Below are 18,884 nucleotides of genomic sequence, written 5' to 3'. Positions count from 1 at the left end.
TGTTTGATAGGAGAATGTTGAAAGTTGGTCAGATGCTCAACATGAAGATCAATAGTGCATCATACCATCATTTTGATATTACCAAATATATGAACCTATTAAGTTTTATTCGTGGGGTATTGCTTTTTTTTCTTTCCAATTTAAGTATTGTCTATTTTCCTTTTTAAATAAGTTTATGAATAATTTCGTTTGGATGTTGAGAAATTTAATACAATGGTTTGGTTAATTTATTAGTAACGAATACATACCTATTTTTATCATATTTTAATTTCAATATATAATTTAATTATAAATAGAATAATAACTTTTTAGATTGTAAATTCCTCTCGTTAATGTGCACATTTCTAACAAAAACGATCGTATAGGAAATACCCATTTTCAACCAAATATTGGTTACAAACAAATTTGCGACGACTAAATATGGTCAATAATATATCTTTCCAACGAAGCTTCATCGTCAGAAATTTAAATTACTGACGAAACTTCACCATTGCAAATATATATATTTGACGAGGCTTCTTTGTCGAAAATATATATATTCCCGACAAACCTTGCCATTGCAAATATGTATTACCGACAAAGCTTCACCATTGAAAATACATATTTTCGACGACGCTTGATCATCACAAATATGTTTTTGTGACAACCTCGTATGGTCGGTAATTGTAATTGCAATGATTGTGCACTCTCATAAATAAAGATTATTTTGTTGGAAAAAGATTTTCTGACATGATTGTTTGGTCGGAAAAAAAAGTCATCGTAAAAAATATTTGTTGTTGTTTTAAAAGTAATTTCGACAACTCTATAATTATTTACGACCACATTTCCATGTTGAAAATAAAATAAGTTTGCCATTATGAAAATTCATTTCCGATAAAAAAACTATCTACTAACAACAAGTCATGTGCGTCAAAAATGAATTAATCCCAACGACTAGTTGGGAAAAAAGTATTTCCAATGGGACAAGTATTTCCATCGAGGGCTTTTTCCCGTCGTAAATAAGTATTTGCGACGGCAAAATGCCTTTTTCAACGACATATGACCCTCGCTAATGACACTTTGTTTTGTAATGTTAATGGGTAGATTGTGACGACCCGTCCCTAATTTTCTATGTAATTTTCCTCCTGAGTGTGTAAATTGACGTTTATTGTGACAGCCTGTCCCAAAATATAATTTTTGATGGTGTGAATTGCCTAAAATACCCTTAGACGTTTGTGGTGTTGTGTGGTTTATGTTGTGTTGTGGACCAAATTATTTTCTTCCTAACCTTTTGGACCCAATTAGAACTAAAGGTTCTAATTGTTTTGGTTGGTTGTAAGGGGATCAGGACCACACACACACACACACACACACACTCTCTCTCTCCCGTTGACCCTCTCTTTCTCTCTCTTCCCTCTCGGTTTTTCTCCATTTTCGTACCATACGTACAAACCTCAACCAAACCATTTCTTCACGGATCGAGGTTATGGAGACCATTTTCAAGTTCCTTGCGAGCCCAGGAACCCATTAATACTATTATTTGGACGTGAAACCTCGAAAAACCCAAGAAACCATAATCTCCGATTTGAGCACTGTTCATTCACACATAAATGTGGAGTTTTTGGAAGATTCTAAGGTTATAGGAAGCTTTAGATTGTCTTCACGAAGCTTAGAGAAGAAAAATGAAATGATTTGGACGTCGGGAAGTTGAGTTTTGATGAGTTGCAGGTTTAGCCGGATTATCGAGGGATTTTTCGATGAGTTCCGTCGGTTTTAGGACTTTTGAAAGGTAAGGTTTTGTTCTGCCCGTTGTAAGCTTCATTTTGGTACAAATTTCATGGACTTTGGTTGTGTATGGACTGAGATATTAAGGTTTGAAAATTCCACAGTTTTCCAGCAATGATGACGATCATTAGAGTTCGAAGGAAGAAGACAGAGAATATTCCGTCAAACTTGATGGAATATTCTAACGGCGTCAGGTTAGTTTTAACGGAATATGCTACTTTTTACGGAATATTCCCTAATAGCATTAATTGTTCCGTCAGTGTGCCTGGCACGTTCCCGCGCGTGGGCGGTGCGTTTGGCCGTGCCTTGGCCGGCGCGTGGGTGGTCGGAAGTTTTTTCTAAAAATATGGGGATGTTCCTGAGATTGAGTAGATCATGGTGGTATATTCAAATACCCCATTTGAGCATTGTATGAGAAGTTATTACTTAGTTTTGGTTATGTGCTTTAAACAACATTTATTCAGTTATTTCACATATAGGTGAGACCTATCCTGAGGACAAGCACCATCAATCGAGGCTCGGGGGCTACGACCCTTAGACATATCAGTGAGTGGGCTTTTGGTTTTTCGTATATACCTATATACTTGGGATTTTTCCCAAAAAATGAATTTAAATGAATATATGTTTTGGAAATGCCATGCAAGTATATATATATTTTAATTATGCATTAGTAGTTGCATACATTCATGATTGGTACTGCGGACGCACAGGTAAGTGCCAGGTAAGTTCATAAATCAAAGGTATGAGATTGTTTCGGTTATGTGAGATATAATGTGATGTATTGAGAGCTCATAAACCTGGACCTGGTGTTAGTCCTCCTGCCTAGAGTTAGGGCACAGTCATTCACGTGATGTTCACCTCCCGCACCGTATGCTCACCTTGGATCCAAGTTAGGTGCACAGGCTTGTCGTACATGCCACTTTAGGTGGTTTCGACTCGTAGGTGGCCCGCAATTATTCGCACAACCTTCACGTGATCGTAGCATTAGAGCATATTTATTTTACACTTAGTCTTGTCGTACAGGCCACTTAAGGTGGTTCCGACTCATGTGCAAGAAATGGATTTGATTTGATATGATTGAGATTGGTTATGAGCTATATACTCAGCAGTGCAGCTTGAGTTAGAGAGATTTGGCTGATGCGATATTTGATATTTATATATTTTGCCTGGTTTACCTATAGCATTGCATTGAGATACTTTGGCATGGCATACTTATGAATATTATTTTTCTAAGCATGGTTTTGAGATATGTATAAATATATATATATATATATATATATTCTATTTTTCTAGGGAAATTATACAAGTTTTACGGCGAGGGGTTATAACTTTTGAGAAATGAAATGATTTTGAAAAGCTTTGTTTTTGCCCACTCACACTTTCTGTTTTGTGCCCCTCCAGTTTTAAGTAGAAGTACTTGGTGGATCATGAGGATTCTGACGGGGGTTCTGACAGAACATCACCATGTAGGATCACCCTCGGGTGTTGTATTCTTAGTACTTGTCCTGCTTGACTGCATCTAGGATATTATGCTCTGGTTGTGTATTTCACACTTAATCTCGCACTTGCACCTTATCTTATCTATCGCACTTGCACCTTATCTTATCTAGTACTCTAGTTGATTTGGTTTTTTGTTTATTCGTAATTCCTTATATCTCTATTGCTTCTGCATTGTGCACATGGATACGTCACTCTCACGTGACGACCAGGATGCCTCGATCTAGGTCGGGGTGTGTCATTTATGCCCTTTGTTGGAAAAGTGATGTGGACGTAGTTATTTGGCTTTAAATTACTTTTCTCGTTATCATAATTAAATAGTAATCGTTGTTATGATCTTGTGAACGCGAGTTAGACCCAAAATAGTTTTGTAATGAATACGTTATGTTTAATTAAAGTACGTTAACAACGGGTAGAATGGTATACATGCGTGCTAATTATTTAGTGTTGGAAACACTGTTCTAGATAGGGTGAGTTAGATTTTATAGATTTCTTGTAGTTTTATATTGCACGAAATCTGATCCCTTCTCTATAAAAATCTCTTCCGTGACCCATACCTCACCTACCAATCAGTCACTCTCCTATTTTCCCTCACCCAACCAGACAACTCCCATCACTTTTCCACCAATCGAAAAAATATGTCTCCTTCTCTCTTTCTCTCATATTCTCCTTCTTTCTCCCTCACTCGTAACTCTTTCAACAACAAGGACCACCTTCAAAACTTCACAAATCGGCCTTTAAAACACCACCATAGTGTTCTTCTCAAACCCACGAACCCATGCTTATGAACCGATCATGAAATGGATGAGTTTTGAGTGTCCAACTTGGAGCAACTCGGAGCTCCAACTCGGGTGTGGAATCTCCGATGTTTTCCCATGAGAGTTACAAGGTTTTGGGAGTTTTGTAAGCACATATGCAACTCCCCGTGGCCACTAACCTAAGTTGGGAGAGGAGCCAACGTTGAAACACACAGTTTCAAGGAGTAAAAACTAGGTCCAGGACTTTCGATCCTTTTTAGTCAATTTTTCGTCCATTTTTTGGACTTCCAAAGGGTATAGACTTGTTCTACTCTTCATAAGCTTCATTTGCATATAAAGTTTGTAAAAAATGGTTGAGAAATGAAGAAGATATGAAGATTTGAATTTTTTTCAGAAACTGATGAAAATTCCCCATATTTCGGTGAATGGCAATGGAGGTCCACCAGAGAAGAAATCAGAATATTCCATTAAAGTTAATGAAATATTCTAACGCCGTTAAAGGTAACTGATGCCGTTACCATTTAGTGGAATATTTTGTCAAGTCTGACGGAGTATTCCCCTAGGGTTGCTGTCAGTTTGTCAGACGCGTGGGCGTATGTGTGGCCTTGACCTGGCGGCACGTAAGGGAGTGTCTGGCCGCTAGCCGGTGTGTGCTTGATGTGTATGGGTCCACGACGTCGAATAGAATGTTTTCGTATATTTAAACCCTCATTTTGAGCAAACTATAGGGGCTTTTCCAAGCCTTTTAGTATATGTCCTTTTTAATTAATTAGTTTAGTTATTTCGCATATAGGTGAGAATTACCCCGAGGACGTACGAGGACAAACAAGGCTAGGAGGCTACGATGCATCGACGTATCAGTGAGTGGGCATTTGTTTTCATATATATATAAACTTTATAGTTCCACATATGCTTTTGGATTGATTTTACACTTAACATGCCATGTTTTATTTAATCTTAATAATGTCATTATTTAGTGAGATTTATATATATTTATGGCATGCTCATAAACATTATACTTGCTCATCATCATGCATGCTTGCACCGGTGTAGTACTCACCCCGGCCATGGCTAGGCTTCACGTGTTTGTTCACATCTCACCACACGCTCACCTTGGATCCATTATAGGTGTTAGTCATGTCGTACAGGTTGCATTAGGCAACTCTGACTCGTATGTGATGTGCCTAGCCCCAGTCTTCACGTGATTGTAGTACTAGAGCATATATATTATGATTACACCCAATCCAATTCATGTCAGATCCCCTCTGCATGAACTCGTGTGTTAGCATAGATTGATGAGCACCTGATTTTATTATGCTACTGTTGAGATATGGTGATTTGGCGTATTTATGGATTTATTGTTGATTTACATTTGATTTCATACTTTTACGTAGTATGATTTTCTAGAAATTATACAGGTTTTACAGTGAGGGTCAGTATGTTTAGAAAATAAATGTGTTTTATAAACCTTTGTTTTTGCCCACTCACCCTTCTGTTTTTCACCCCTCCAGGTCCTAGTTAGTTGATTACTTTATGGCGTACGAGGAATATTTGATGGTTTTGACATATCCATAAATAAGTGTAGGGGCTTTTTCCCGGTTGTGTATTAAGCACTTTAACTAGTTTCGACTGCACAGTTTTATGTCATCTATGCTCTGAACACTTGTGTTTTATGGGTTATTTCCACTACTGCGCACTCACTGCTTTAGATTAATAAATGTTAGTTTTGGTTTAAATTTATCCATATGTTTATGCTTCACTTTCCTTTTTGGTTACGTCACCTTCGGGTGTCGCCCAACATGCTTCGACTCCGGTCAGGGTGTGACATCTTGGTATAGGGCTGGAAAAAAATCCCAAAAATCCCAAACCGTACCAAAATAATCCCAAAAGCGAACCGAAAACTTCCCAAATTGAAAATTTTGAACAGTTTGATACCCAATCCCGAAAAGTTTGGTATGGGATTGGGATCTCATATGGCCTAGTTTGGTATTCCCGAATCGAACCGATCAATATTTTAATATAGTTTTATACATATTTGAATTAATAATGGTCATTGGATTTAGTTGAGGTTCAATCTCAACCGTTCGTTACTCTCTGTCACCTCACTTCCTCAAAGACTCCAAACTCTCCCATCTATCATCTCACTTCCACAAAGCTTCCTACACCTTAGCTATCATCATTATGTCTGAAGCCATAATGACTTCCACCTCTTTGCTAGCACCTAGACTCTAGGCATATTGACTTTCAAACATAAAAGACAACTTCGCCTTCACAATACAAAACCAACGTGGCTTTCATACATAACCCTGATATTATTTCCCTCACTCTCCCTCCCTCATCTGAGTTCTCTCTGATTTCTCCGTCGCCCAGCCAATGCAGCCACCACGCACCACCACCAAATGACTTCGTGGCACGACCACCACATGTCCACCACCACGTCACACAACCACCATGTTGCGAAGCCACCACGACTCGCTTGTTGATTCTTTGTCTCTCAAGTTTTGAAAATCAAGAATTTGTTATCTCACCCTAACTCCATTTGGTTTTCCATCCAAAATCACAATGACTTATTTTCATGGTTATTTTTGGCCATTTTAACTCCCCTCTCCGATCTCTATCAAGATTGTTTTGGACATTTCAAGGTTGTTTCAGATATTTCAACTCCCGTTTTCTTTAATGAACATGATTGGCCACGTTGAATTCTCAAAGCTTGTAAACTCCATGTTAGACCCTAATATACTTTTTAGTAATTCACCATAAATTTATGAAACGAACATGACAATGTTTTTTTTTCGTACCAAAAGATAAGCAGAGAACTTGTAAAAAGGTGCATGTGGTCTAATAATATCCTAGTGGATAAGATGTTGAGTCTCCACCTATACGTAAATAAATAATAAACTTGTAAAAAATAAGGTCAAAAGTCTTAAATAACCTTTTTTTTTTAATGGAAAACTTAATAAAACTTGAATGACAAATTAATAATTTCATAAAATTCATATGACAAATTGCTTAAAATTTTAATTCATAGATCAAATTTACTTAACATTTTAATTCATAGATCAAATTAATAAATATGTGTAAGTTCATATGACATTTCAAAAATATTCATGACCAAGTATTATGTATACATAGCAAGTATAATAATATATGATAATTGGGGCAATAATGATGTTTTGAAAGAGATCCTCGATATCTCTCCCTCCAAAAAGAACGTCATTCAGACTTCCTACCATCTATGTTTCATATATTCGTCAAAATCCTAGCATGATTAGGTCATGTGCAATCTTTTCCTCATTTGTATTGGACAACTGATGATGTGGCGAGTAAACTTCCCAAGTAAATTACTCCAGACCCATTTGAAATAGGATTCAAGTCATCTTCAACGTGTTCTATTTTGGGCTTTGGGCTCCGGTTTTGTGACTTTACAATTTCCTCGTAAACTTTGCTGGCCGACGTCATGTATGAAAATCTTCATAACATCGTCTAGAAAACTCAAAAGCATAGTCTGTATAATTCCTCTGAAAGCTAACATCTATATCTTTGCAATGGTATAAGGCTCAACAGCTCATTCCTTCTGAGGAAACAATTTATTCCGTCAAGTTGGCTGATCTACACAGACAGTTTCTGCTTCCAGGACAGATAACTCGCTTCAATTGCAAAATCTATCATTTTTGTTGTGTCTTCGTCTTTACTCCACAAACCTAGGAAAAACACAAAAGTAAGTGAAAGAGAACTGAATTCACTCAAAAACATCACAAGAATCTAAATAAAAAGGATATTAAAATGTATGCAATAATTATTGTCTCATAAAACCAATTTGATTTTTAGTACATAATTCTAGTTTCCTTTATTCTAGGTTGTTGGTGTAATACCCTGAAAAATTTAAGTATATGAATTTGATATTCATAATTATGAATATGTGGAGAAAATCGAAAATAAATCAATTCATGGTTATGAAATTTGAATGGGGAAAATGTAAAATCCTGCTTCCGGATTGTCTGATTATTTATGTCGTATAATTTTTCGTTAAATCAAAAATGAAAAAAATGCCCCTATTTGGTTAAAGTAATTATACAAGGACGTATTTTATCCTCATATATTTTATTGTATTTCTTGATATATTTAAATAGAGAACGACCTTACGAGGGTGTAGGCAAAAACCGTTCGTGAAACGGAGTTATAACGAATAAGATATGAACAAGCAAAGTTAGGGGGCAAAATGGTAATTTTGGGAGGGAGTATTCTAGAAGCCAAAGGCTTCTCTTCTTTTTTCTTTCCCCGGTTGGCAGATGCAGCAAGGGGGGCTGCTCTGTTCTTTTCCTCCTTAATTCTTCTTCAATCCAAAAATGATAACTTTCTCATACGACATCGAAATCACGCTTGAAGGCTATGTATTCATAGCGAAGCCCTCTTCAATTTTATACCAAAACCATACACTAGAACCAAGCGTGCTCATATATTGAAGCCTAGAAGTTTCAACGGATTTTCGTGGGTTTTTCGCCGATTCTGTCCAGCCTTGCTTGAGATGGGTCTCGACCCAATAGAGAAAAATACTCATCTCATCATGCACTTCCAGGATATGTAAGTGGATCTTTCGAATTCCAAGTTTCATTTTCGAACAAGTTTGAGATTGAAGTGTTTAACTTGAAATTTTGGGGTTCTTGTTGAGGATTTGTGGTAATGAAGTTGATTTAAGAGCGTAGTAGTGAAGTGGCAAATTGATGAACAACTTTGGAGGAGTTTGGAGGTGAGAACCCAAGAAACCCTATCATATTTTCTTTTTGGTTCTAATAGATGAGTTAATTTATGTTAAATTCTTGGTGTAAGTTGGATGAATTTGTGTGGATTTTTAAACTTGTAACTAAAGTGGTAAAGAATTGGTTTCAGTTGATGAGTAGGCTTGCCGTGAGCCTTACCTTGGATTTTGGGTAATATTTGGTTAATTTTATTCATGTTGGACTTGATGGAGGAATTATAAGAAAATGGCGGAATCTGGTTATGTATGTATAATTCTTTGTTGAGTATTAAGTAAGTGTGTGACTAAGTAGGGTTTGTTCAATTTCTCTTACGGTTGGTGAACTACGATTGGCTTGATCCTTCCAAAGGGCAATCTAATGAGAAGTTAGATGTAGCCATAAAATAAACGAGATTAAATTGTAGTCGAAAATCGTTAGAAAAGAAAAGTTAGAATGGTTATTAACATAAAGGGTAACTATGACATTTTTGGTCTACCCCTAAAGGTAAATTCCGAAATAAATTGGCGGGGTTACTGTTGGTTTCGTTGGAAATCAAGCTTACCATTCATCTTTTCATGGTTATAAGATTGAGCATAAAAGGTTTTAAAGCAAAGTTCTTGAGAGCTAGGTTAGAAGAGTGATCTTCTTCATACCTTGCATATTATTCATCATATTAATTTTTGTGAAGAAGTCGTGTGCATCTATGTGACGAAGTTGAGTGCAATCTCTTTGCTCGTGAGGAGACTCCTGCTGAGTATGTTATGTTCATCCAAAAGAGAGCAAAAGAAGGACGGTGTGCTACAAGATTAAAACTACAAAAGAGAACTTCAAGTACAAAAATTGTCTGTCTTGTTGAGTCGTAAATTTTTCCCATTGTGTGTGGGGTTTTACCATGTAAAAGAATATCGTGTTTCTTCTGTTCTTTTTATCCACATATTTCTATTTGTTCTTCACTATTACATAGTATGATTGAAATCGTACTTGAATCCTTGTTAATTTAGATTGAGATTATTTATCTATTGGGTTTGGGTTCCTTTATCTATCTACATTTTCAAAGTAGATGATACATCACTAATATGTGACAACATCTCTATAACTGTTATGACAAAAATCCTCTGTTTCATTACAAAATAAAACATATCAAGAGGAACCATCACTTAATAAACGTCGGATAATGCGATTGAATTACTCTATTGTAGATACGAGGATCAAATTGTTGATATATATACTAATTAAGGCTATGCTAAAAGGGAGTTTTGTATACTTCAGGGATTTGCTTGGTGTCAAAACTGGAAATATTTTGAAGGAGAGTGTTGGTGCCTAAATTGATTTCTAGCTTCCATGTTTTGTATTCAACAAGTAATGGCTTAGTTTTGTATTCAACAGAAGGAGAGTGTTGGTGCCTAAATTGATTTCTAGCTTCCATTTTTTGTATTCAACAAAAGTAATGGCTTAGTTTTTTTTTTCCTCAATTTGTAACGGCCAATATGTTGACTCAGTCCAAAATTACAATTGTAAGGCTGACATGGATTTGCTTTGGTGCAAGGCATGGGGTCTTGAAGGCTTTTGTTAGCTAGTTAATTTAAATGAGATGTAAGTTGGCATTGTGACCAAAACCCTAAATCATTGAAGTATACAAGTGAGGTTTGAGCTGCAATGTTCAGCCCTAAGCTTTTCTCTAAAATCCTCTTGGGTTTGTTTCTAGTTTCTTAAACAAATTATAACTAGATTGAATCATATGTTTTAACATGCCGAACACAAAATTTGACAAAAAGTTCAGTGTTCGGCAGCTAAGCATTGTGTTGATGCACAAAACCGGAAGGTCTTGGAACAACGTAAATCTGACCGTGAATCATGCAAACGCCCAAGAACACAAAGATGTATAGTGGTCCACCCCAATTTTTGGGCTACATCCACACTGATGTTGATTATGTTATGTATGGATTACAATAGATCGGTAAGGGAGCTCTTTATGGATACAGCCCTTGCCATATTGCTCTCTGTTTGGCTGAGAGGGTATTGCCCTCTATTGTGAGGGATGGATCTGAGACCCTTTGTTTCTCTTTGGATGTGAGGAGATCTGAATGTGTCTCTCCTTTTCATGAGGGTGAGGGAGTCCCTTTTATAGAATAAGGGTTCCCTCCCTTTTTACATTTGCCATGGGCTTAGAAGTGAGGCCCAAAGACGAGGCCCAATACATGGTACCAACAGGAGTCCCCCAAGTCTTCAGTCAAGAGAGTCTTATGGCTGGAGACTTCAAATCCAATCCATGTACGGGCCGAAGTGGCTAGATGTCTTGAACCAGTACTCAACCCAAGGCAATGCTCAACATAAAGCAATATTCGGCTAGAGGTATCACACGTTACGAGGATGCTCATTGCGAGGGTCCTCGGCTAGATGCTATGCTCGCAGCGAGGCGGTTGCTCGGCTGAAGGTGATGCTCGTTGCGAGGCTGCTCTGTTAGAGGCTATGCTCGTTATGAGGCAGCTCAGATCGTGGTATTCCTCATTCCAAGTATCTACTTTATGTCAACATGCACTCAGTGTGAGTTGATTCTTGACATGACTCGGGTTCGCTTGTCGGGTTCACATATTGGGTTCTTTTAATCAGCAACAATATTGATCAGTGGATTTAGTTGCTCAATAATTCCTGACAATAAATGACAGTATAAGTATGATCGTATAATGAATAAATCAAATTGACAAAGTTTGTCAAGGCAAAATATTGTACTACATGCCTTCTATAAATAAATAATTTATTCAGTCGTGTGGTAAATCACATGTTGTATAAGTGACATAGTTTAATAGCAGTCCCAATATCACTATAGTTTAATAGTAGTCCCAATATCACTATAGTTTAATAGTAGTCCCAATATCACTAGGCAATAAATAAATATTGCACAGGTACTTGGGTTAAATATATGTGATGGCAGATGGCAGACAAAAGAAAAGTAAAGCTCTTTTCTTTTTTCTTTTGGCAGATGGCAGGGAATAATAATAGAATTGTTATGAGAAAAGAATCTTATCTCTACTTTTCCCGTGGTATTCGCTGGAGATGGGGCACCATTTATAGAATAATTGAGGTAGACAAAAGAAAAGTAAAGCTCTTTTCTTTTTTCTTTTGGCAGATGGCAGGGAATAATAATAAAATTGTTATAAGAAAACTTATCTTCTCCCTCTCTATTGTTGGTCTGGTTGAAGGTTATGGTTCCTCTGATTGCTTCTGGGCTGACATTTCTGAACATGAAGCGATTGTTGGACTGAATTGCAGTAATTCGAGAGAGTAGGTGATGTCAGGCTTCTCGGATTGGCTGAGGAGAGAAATACTCAAGTCGGACTCTGAAGGCAGAACGTCGACGAGGGCATTGGAGTGGCGGTGCAAGGCGACGGAAGCGGAAGGCTTGAGGAGCTCCCGATTAATGGTGCTGAGAATCCTAACATAGTAATTGGAGTCGGTGGTGGAGCCCACAATCTCGTTGTTTTGGTCAACCATCTCCATAAACTGCCCGATGATGAGCAGTACCAATATAGCCCTACACTCTTGCAGAACCTCTCTATCTCGTCCTCTAGATCTTTTCTCAGCAGCTTCCACCCTAACTTTTCAGCAAACGCCAGCATCTTCTCCTTCTGTTTCACCGTGAACTTCGTCTTGAACCACTTCTTCCCATTGCTCATCCTTTCTCCGTTGTCCGGTGACCCACCTCTACCGGCATTATAGTCAATGAGTTGGTCTTGTGTTATGATATTTCGGTAGGATCTCGACCTCGGCCACTGCAACTTATGATGACATGGTGTTGATGACGTCCTGATCTACCGCCTCCTGCAGCTTGCGATGACGTGGCTGCGTAAGTGACTGCGGTGGAAGTTGCAGTGGCATCCGCAAGTGACACATTGTAGGCTACCTGGGGATGCGTGGTTAAGTGTGAACTCGCCACAGCCATCTGTGGCATAGCTGTCAAGGCTGGCTGCATGGTTTCTCAAGTACTATTTGTATACTTCGTTTGTGTTTGGATCATGATCTCCCTCCATCCCTCTCTCTCTCCTCTTCTCTCTGCTAATTGAATGGGTGTGTCTCTGAGTGTGGGTGTTGGGTGAAGGAATTGGGCTTTTGGTTTTGGTTTTGGTTTTTTGGGTTTATGCAGATTCACGGTGGACAATGATGAGGTCTCACGGTGGTGAGATGAAAAAATGAAAGAGAACTGACATAGCTTTTCGTGTCGTTTCCCACAGACAACACCAAATGTTGATGCACAAAACCGGAAGGTCTTGGAACAATGTAAATCCGACCGTGAATCATGCAAACGCCCAAGAACACGAAGATGTATCGTGCTTCACCCCAATGTTTGGGCTACGTCCACACTGATGTTGATTATGTATGTATGTATGGATTACAATAGATCGGCAAGGGAGCTCTATGTGGATACAGCCTTTGCTATTTTGCTCTCTGTTTGGCTGAGAGGGTATTGCCATTTATTGTGAGGGATGGATCTAAGACCCTTTATTTCTCTCTGGATGTGAGGAGATCTGAATGTGTCTTTCCTTTTCATGAGGGTGAGGGAGTCCCTTTTATAGAATAAGGGCTCCCTCCCTTTTTACATTTGCCATAGGCTTAGGGGTGAAGCCCAAATACGAGGCCCAATAAATGGTACCAACACATCGAACATAAAAGTTGAGGATTAGCTGATAGCCATGCACATGGAATCAAGGGTTTAGATAACCAGTGCCGAACCCACTCGCGACCAATACCGTGTCTTCTCCTCCAAGTTGACTCTTGACCTTTGTGTTGTTGTTACAAAGTCTTGATAGAATTTGGCTTCTTAGTGATGGAATTTTATGTATTGTCGATATTTAGGTCTAATAAATATATGAACACTCGAGTCTAGTTTGGTTTGATCTCTTCTAAAAATTGATGGGGAAGAACAATTCGAAGGCTAACCACCAACTTAAAAGAACGCAAATCAAGACATAATTCACAAGTGCAAAGAGCTGCTGGTTTCATATTCCTTATAATTAAGTTGAATTCTCAAAAGAGTGTGCATAGCTTGATGAAGAACCGAATAGTAATGGAGGAAAGTGGGTTAGGCAGCCCTATGTTAAAGGGGAGGTTGTTGGATGAGAAGATATATCGTCTAAGATAGAGAAAAATTGTGGGAAGGTTGTTCGAGGACAATGAAACTTGTTTATTTTCTTTCCCTTCATTATTCTGGTCGATTTGAAGTTGTGTGGAGGTTGCTCGAGGATGATGAAATTTGTTTCTTTTTCTGTTTCAGGGACTTGGCTGGTTGTTATCTCCAGCGATTTGCAGGGGGACTGGATCGGCGTTTACAGCAAGTACTTCGGCGGCGATAGAGGATCCAGGAGTTTAGGATTTTCTTGTGTGTTTTCTTTATTAGGCTCAACTTTCAGGTTGGGCTTATCTTTTGCTGTTGTTTTGGAAGCTCATCTATTGCTTTGTATTTTTTGTGTTTGGGCCTTCAATTAACACCCCACAATTTTATGAAGACACTTCAAACTTCAAATTTGTCATGTGAACTTTCTTTTTTACCCCATATTTGAATTAAGGGGAGAAAAAGAAAATCCAACCATCCAATTATTTGCCGGTAGTCAACAACCTCATTGACACATCTCGATCCCAATGTTCGTAGGATATCGGGATGGTCACGTGATGGCCGACACCCGAGGGTAACGAAAGTCATTTATTGAAAACATGAGAACTAAAATATGAATCAGATAAAAGACATTTAAATATAATTAATATGCAAATGAGGAACGTGTTTAGAGCATACAACTAACTAGAACACTAAAAGAAATAATATACATTGAAACCTGGCCTAAGCACGACACCAGCCCAAGGGCTATGGTGTCCTTTACCGTGCGACACACTGGATCGTATCCTCCCCCGGTTTCACTGTTCGCTCCGCACCAGATCATACCCTTTCATGGGCTCTTCTTTTGGATCTTGCCCGTTTCTTCTTTTCTCTCTCGCCTTTGGGCCTGTAGCCCAGCTAATATCAACGCAACCTAATATGGGCATGGACCTCATGGTAAGAGACTTGCTTAGCCCACCCATGGGCTTTGGCCTATAGTTTTGGGCTCCAAGCTTCGATTGTTTAATATTTTTAGACAATTTAGGTTTTATATTTTTTTCACCCACACTTAAATTTTGGCCTAAAGTCCAAATAATTAATTCAATTATAATTTTGGACATGAAGTTCTATTTGCATATTTATGTGGATATATATGCGTTTGTTTGCAGGGACATATGAACCTGAAGTTTTTCATTAAAAACATCACCCATGAAAACTCGAAGTTTTTCATGCGATTTTTAACCAATACATGTCTATTAGAACCTCCTATGTGAATGGATTGATTTTTCTTTCTCCATTGCACTAATCACATCTTGTAATTTTTTTTGTGATAGGAACATGTCGAATTTGAACAAACTCGACTTCACCCCTTTGGAAGTCTCTAGAAGAAACTACCTCAAGAAGGTCCAAGATGTAAAGCTCCACCTTACTGCAAAGAATTTGTGTCCCACCATTGAAGATGAAACGTACAACCCTGTTGGCGAAGCTAAGAAAGCCACTGCTATGATTTTCATCCAAAGACATATTCATGATTCACTGCAAACTGAATATCTTGCTGAGGAGGATCCACAAGCACTATGAGTTGCTTTGGTTGATCGTTTTGATCACCACAAGGACATCTTATCTGAAGCAAGACATAACTGGTAGCATTTGCACTTTTAAGACTTTAAGTATGTGAATGAATATAATTATGAAGTTTGTTGATGCGAAATTAACTTAACACACAAATTAAACCCTTTTGTTGTCAATTGTAGTAAACAATGTAAGTAGGGATCGTTCTAGGCCGGGGATTATGAGGGATTGCTAAAACACTTGAAACTAACTTAAAAACGTAATATTAAGTTTAAAACACCAAACTAGACTCAAAAGATGCAATACAAACTAAAAAGACTCAAAACTAGTTTAAAAGACTCAAAACAGCTTAAAACAATGAATTAGACTCTAAACTGACTCTAGGGATGGTTTTGGACGAAATTAGGTTCTAACTTGATTCAGGACACTTAAAAAACACAAATCAAAACAGATTTTGACTAACAAAACACTTTAAAGTAAAGGGGGATTTGATTTTGACGAATTTGAAAACAAAACAAACAGATTGTAAACTAAAACAGATTTTGGACGAATTTGGGTAAACTATGGATGATGGGCTAGCTAGAGGGTTCTTCTCCACACATGACACACTTGCACATAAACCAATTTTCAGTTGTTCTTTCGATAAATCATGAAACTCAACACCCCAGGTTAATTAAGTCCGGTTAAATTAACCTTCAAGTTCTCCTTAAGTTATTGAATTGGATGGGAAAGCGCATACAACAATTCAAGCATTCTTCAAAAGTCCTTTACGTGAACAGCACAATAAAGATACAATCAAAAATCATTAAGCATTATGAAAACTATAAGTATTGACGAGGCATTCGTTACTATGATGAGCATGAAACTCCTGCCAAGAATTCATTTAACGCGATCGTTTATAAGCAACCTCCACTACTTATGAATATAAGTTTGTAACTATTAGGTGAAACTCCCTTATACTCTAGCATCATATTCATGCATGCAAACTAAGTGTGCACTTTTAATAAACATACACGAACAAGTTATCAATCAAGTAGTTAAACAAATTGAATTCACAACTTATGAAATCACAACTGAAGCTAATCAATTCATATTGCAAGCATGAACATGGTTTCGAATTCCCCCCTAACTAAGGGGGATTTAGTTACTCATAATTGCAACAAAATCAGAAAAAAACAAAGTAGACATTGAAAGCAAGAACGAAGTACACCGAAAACACTCCAAAGTTTCAAGCTTGAAACACCAAGGACCTTCGTTTTCCCCACCTTGTTGCATCACAAGTATCTAAGGATGTGTATGGATATATGGAAAGGTTATGAATGTATTTAGGTTGGATGGATGCCACGGCAAGGGGAAGGGAATGTATGCAATTGTGTTTGATTTTTGGTTGGATGAGTGCCACGGCAAGGGAATGGAATTGTATGTGTTTGTGGGATGTGGGAATATATGGATGAATGTAAGGTCTTTTGAATGGATCCATAGTTATGGTGAAGGGTGGATGTATTTATATGCTAGGGAGAGGAGTGTATGGAGTTGTAATGAGTGGATGTAATGGGTGTAGTGGGTGAGTGTTGTGGTAATGAGTGGATGTAATGGGTGTAGTGGGTGAGTGTCGTGGTAATGAGTGGATGTAATGGGTAGGTGAATGTGTTGGGTGGTTGTAATGAGTGGATGTAGTGGTAGGTGAATGTGTTGGGTGGTTGTAATGAGTGGATGTGTTGGGTGAAATGAGTGGATGTAGTGGTAGGTGAATGGATGTGTTGGGTGAAATGAGTGGATTTAGTGGTAGGTGAATGGATGTGTTGGGTGAAATGAGTGGATGTAGTGGTAGGTGAATGGATGTGTTGGGTGTGAAATGAGTGTGCTAAAATGGTTATTTATAAGGAGAGGATGATGCACAAACTTCAAATTTCGTCCATTCCTTTTGCTCCAAGCATATGCTATCCATTCCATGCCAAAAAATGCTCCAAAATGCACTTCTTTGCCACATTAACCCTTTGGACCTACAAACACATGAAAATAGCTTAAAAATACTAAAATAACTACGAACTAACAACATAAATGCCAAGAAACAAGCTAACTAAGTCGCATAAATATGCTCATATCATTTGTCGAATTCGATCATTTCTCAAATTTTGTAATGAGACTTTGACCGAAGATGATCTCTTTGAGAATACATATTCGACCTTTTTTGCTACTAATATTGTCATGCAACAACAATATAGAGCTCAGAAGTTCACTAAGTTCTCAGATTTGATCTCTATTTTACTTTTTGCTCAAAAGTAGAACTAGCTGTTGATGAAGAATCATCAAGCTCGACCTACTTGGGCGACTACTGTGCCTGAAGCACACTACAACACGAACCAGCACCTAAAACGCCAAAAAAGGCGTGGTAGGGGTAGCCAAAAGCCATCCTGCCAAGGTCAATAGAGCCAAGGCCCATCTAAGTGAGGAAACAAAGCCCAGAAACGTCCAAACCTCGCTCCCAAGGCCCCAAACTTCAAGAATAAGGGCAAAGCACCTGAAACCATGGATACGAATATGTGTTATCACTGTGGTTCAAAGGACCATTGGTCCCATGTTTGCCAAGCTCCCTAGAAGGTTGTAGCTTAATATCATTCTTGTCGTAAGAAGTTTGAATCAAACATTGTGTAAGTGGACGAACCGGAGGGTACCAAAATGGAGGTTTCTGACTTTTAGGAGGATATCACCCCTATGGAAGATTAGAATCTTAGACATAGACTTATTTTTTAGTTGAAATTAGAAAATGGAGCCGAATTCCACAATAGTGGCCGAACCCCACTTTGTTTTTTGGTTAATTTTGAACAATTTTCCTTTATGTTTGGATTATTTGTTGGTGATTTGTTTTTTTTTTATATTAAGTTTTAATTAATTTCCGTCATTGAATACTTAAAATTATTTTGAATGGATATTTTTTTTTTTGGAACTTTTATGCATGTGACCGATTCAAATTAATTTTTCATTTTAGGTATGACTCGTGGGGAAGTTAGTTGTTTGGCAGTTAGTGCAACCACGCACACCATTTTACGTGAACGCATTTATTTCACTAACTTCATACCTAAGAATGCACCTCTGACAACCCTCTCAGGCCTATCCAACCTGATCGAAGGATACGGTGTTGTCCAATGGTACAATATTGACCACTGATAAGGCTTTTTATTCTCCATGTTTCGGAATAACATTGTTGAGCTTTAAGGACATTAAAGATGCTAGAGAAGATGAACGTATCCCGAGTGGTTTGTATACTACGACCATACGCCCTATAAAGAGCCACTATGTGGCCGGCCTTACCTTTGGGACCACGCACCAAATTACACTTTGGCATGATGGTTTGGGACATCCTGGACGAATAGCAATGTGCCATATCCTCAAATCATCACACGAGCATCTACTAACCCGAAGTATAGGTTCGATTCAAGGAATCGCATGTCGAACATGTTCTATGGGAAA

At 38.0% G+C, this 18,884-nt stretch overlaps 1 long non-coding RNA gene and 1 pseudogene across 1 annotated transcript; one reads left to right on the top strand and one right to left on the bottom strand.

Annotated features, from left to right (window-relative positions):
• Positions 1 to 4,824: 4,824 nt before the first annotated feature.
• On the top strand, positions 4,825 to 5,759 carry LOC139196957 (uncharacterized). Its single transcript, XR_011581876.1, has 2 exons — positions 4,825 to 4,879; positions 5,531 to 5,759. It is a non-coding gene; the product is annotated as an uncharacterized lncRNA (long non-coding RNA).
• Positions 5,760 to 11,493: 5,734 nt separating this feature from the next.
• Positions 11,494 to 13,366, bottom strand: LOC139196977 (zinc-finger homeodomain protein 14-like; annotated as a pseudogene).
• Positions 13,367 to 18,884: the final 5,518 nt, after the last annotated feature.

This window comes from Malus domestica, chromosome 06 (genome assembly GCF_042453785.1).
Source record: "Malus domestica chromosome 06, GDT2T_hap1".
NCBI lineage: Eukaryota > Viridiplantae > Streptophyta > Magnoliopsida > Rosales > Rosaceae > Malus > Malus domestica.
This window is presented reverse-complemented; position numbering and strand designations above follow the sequence as displayed.